Source organism: Chinchilla lanigera, unplaced genomic scaffold, assembly GCF_000276665.1.
Source record: "Chinchilla lanigera isolate Chin_1 unplaced genomic scaffold, ChiLan1.0 scaffold00041, whole genome shotgun sequence".
Taxonomy (NCBI): domain Eukaryota; kingdom Metazoa; phylum Chordata; class Mammalia; order Rodentia; family Chinchillidae; genus Chinchilla; species Chinchilla lanigera.
In genome coordinates this window covers 19,799,688-19,803,253 of record NW_004955442.1, presented here as the reverse complement: position 1 = coordinate 19,803,253, position 3,566 = coordinate 19,799,688, and positions in this window count along the sequence as shown.

Below are 3,566 nucleotides of genomic sequence, written 5' to 3'. Positions count from 1 at the left end.
ATATGTATAGTTAGGTACCAGCATCCACTAGCATTTTAGAATGTGCTCCCCATGGGTAAGTGGTACGTGGACAAGATTGACATCACATCTGAGGTTGCCCATTAAGGCATCAAGGTTGGGTGGCTTCAGGTGGACACCTCTGCTCTGTGTGTCTCTTACCATTCTCAGGGTATGATACACTCACTAGCCTGGGAAGTTGTTCCCACAGCAACAGCAGAAGCATAAAAGGGTGAATGAAAATGGCAAAGCCTCCTGAGGCACCAGCTCAGAGCTAGCGCTCAGTGGTTTCTGCCTCACACTGTTGGCCAAAGCAAGTCACATGGCCAAACTCACCATCAAAGGGTGGGGAATTGGCTTCATCCTTTTATTGGAAGGGGATGAGCAGTTGATATTCCAGAACAATAATCTACCAGATTACTTCCTCTTGAGAGTTGCTTATAAAAATTTCAGTGCTGGGAATGTAGCTTAGTGGCAAAGCATTTGCTTAGTATTCCCAGGGCCCCAGGAATCCCAACTCTGCCCCTACCCCCACCCAAAAAGATAAATGAAGACATTTCTAAGGACTTTGAATTTTCTACAGTGAGCATACAGAGACTCCAGAGGCTATGACCAATGATCTGTTGGGCAGATTCTAGTGCTCATCAGTATCCATGTTCCCTCCTCTACCTGCGTAGCCACTAGACTACATTTCCCAGCAACCCTGTGTAGGTGGTACCATGTGACTAGTTCTAGCCAGTGAGATGAGACCAAAAGGTCAAGTATTACTTCCAGGCAAGGATAGTTAATGATAGGTATGCTTTTTGTTAGTCTTTCCTCATCTGTTTGTTGGATGCAGAAAATCCAGTGAAGCTCTCCAAAGTCCTTGAGGATAAGAAGCTATCAGATGGAAGGGGCCTGGGTCTCTGAAGGACTGTGTGGTACAGAGAGCCCACAGACCCGTACTGCTTTGGCTTTCTTTGACATATGATACTGTGGCATGCCACTGAGATTTGGCGTAGTTTACTGTAGGTGTTACCAAATCATGACTAAAATAATTTCCCTTCCTGGTGGCCACTAGAAATGCTAGTTGACTCCTTTGGGTTTGCTCAGTAAAATGTAATTTCTGTAAGATTTTTTTATCTGAGTGTTCATTCTTGACAAGTGATCTGAGAGCCTACTGACACCTACCTACCCACCATTCCCAACTTTGGCTGTTTGGCTGATTTTGTCTTCAGGGAGTCATTCTTCCTCTTAACTGATCTGATTCTGCAAGAGGTGACTCCCCCTTCTAGGCTCTAGGGATGGAACACGTGACTTAGGCTAAGCCCATAAAGTCTTGTGTTCCTGCAGCCACAGTGACAGGTTCACAGGTGGGCATGTGACCTAGGTGGGTTCATATTTCATCTTGGGATGTTGGCCAGGAAACTCGTAATGAGATTCTGGCTTTCTCATGAGACATTAACAGAGAAGATGACGGCCATGGGAGGCACAGGCAGCCATCCTGCACTGGTGCCAACGGCTGGCCTTAGGAGAGAGCTTACGCTAAGGATGGCAGAATAGAGCAGGTCCCTGACAACACTGTCAAGCAGCTGGATGAGGCCTTGCCTGACATCTGTATATCTTTTATAGTTTACCCTACTGAGTTGAGTCTTCATTACTTATCCCCAAACTGTTTTCAGTGGAGCCAGTCATTATCACTTTTATAATCAAATAAAACATTTTAATCATAAAATACTAAATGCCATTAAAATAGGTGATCTTCAGAGATTACTTCTAGTTTAAAATTTGGAGTTTACCAGGCCCACAATAAATCCCTGACATTTGAAGTGTTTACAGTAATCTATACATAGAAGTGCTTTTTTATTTTGATAGCCCAAGAAATTCTTTAATTATTGGAAGACTTCAGGCAGGAAGATGATGAATACTCCACATATCAGTCAGGGTTTTACTAGAGAAACAGATAATAACACAAGGTATACAAGTGTATAAGAAATTACAAGACTGGCTTACGACGGTCAGCCACAGAGTTGGATGAGGAAGCGTGCATAGGGTGTCGGCACACTGGAGGCCAAAGGATTCAGTCCAAGGTCTGGAGTTCAGTGTGCTGTGCAAGTCTGTATCAGGAGGCCTATGGGTCTGTGACAGAAAGTTAATAAGTCTATGCCAGAAGGCTGAAGGATCCAAGGTGGAAGCCAAACAGTGCGCTAGAAGGCAGGAGACGACATCCAAGCTGAAGGCCAAGACTGGAGCTCCTCCAAAAAATGGAAGCCTCTCTGTCCTTCCTCATTTCCCTTTTATATCATCCAGGTGATGAGTCACCGTAGGTGGGTCCTCTATACCTTAGGGTGTAGAATTGCTGAGCCAATTTCACTAAGTTTCTAAACTTCTGAAGTTGACACAATCAATCACTACACTCCGTAAAGGAAATACTGACCTTCCTACACCAGGGCAAACTCTTCCATGGCTCTCATTGCTTTTCATGGGTTCTGTAAGACCCTGTATTAGCTGGCCTGTTAACCTCTCTTGACTTTATTAGATACTTGCCTTACCCGCTTTCCCCAGGCTGAACATCAAACTCTCAGAGTTCCTTCCTGCCCCAAGACCTTGACACTTGCTGCTATCTTTGTATATAGGCTCTTCTCCTGACTTCTCTTTGGTATCTCTCCAATCTCAACTTATTCTCGGAGAGACCTTTCCTGAACAGCCAGCTACTAATATCTCTCTTTCTGACACTCTTTACGAAACACCATTTTATTTATTCACTTGTTATCTCCACTTCCTGCAAAAATAAGAGTTCTTCAAGAGTAGAGCCCTGTTATGATGTGGCCAAAATCCCCAGCACCTGGCACAGTGCCTGACACACAGCTGGCACTGAGTAAAAAGTAAAACCTTAGGACCAAAATGGAGGCAGCAGTGGCCTTTGGAAAGGAGTAGGGAATTGAAGGGTCTTGAAATGCGGCCATGGTGGGAAGACTTGGAATTTATGGGAGAGAGAAGGGCAACATGGCAGAGAGCCCAGGACAGCTGCTGCTTCTTGGGAATTCTTTGCTGGGATTATTCATAGAGTATTTCAGAAAGGAATGGGGCGTGTGTGTGTGTGTGTGTGTGTGTGTGTGTGTGTGTGTGTGTGTGTGTGTGTTGAGGGGGTGAAGGTATATTCTGCATCTAAAAAATAACAGAACAACATTAGAAACTTCATAGTGCATTTCACTTCATTTTCTCCTAACTGCTGACATTTCGGGGTCTTCCCCAGAATTTTTGCTCCCCTGACCAACTGCTCCCCCAAAGTTGCAGTCTGAGAGCATCTCCTTGGGGGAAATAAAAGGACTCCGGGCCTTTGCAGTTCAGCACCATCGTTACTTTTCACTTCCTCCTTCAGAGATGGGAATAAACATAGTTCCCTTAATTTCAGAAGAAATGAAAATGATTTTTCTTTGTGCTATTGGGTAATTCCCTAGTGCCTCACTCCTGCTAGCTCAGATCCGGTCCCCCTTGTCAATCTGGGGGAGACTCCTCAATCAGATGTTGTTACTGAATGCAAATCTCAAAGCAGATATTCTTTTTTTTTTTTTTTTTTTTTTTTTTTT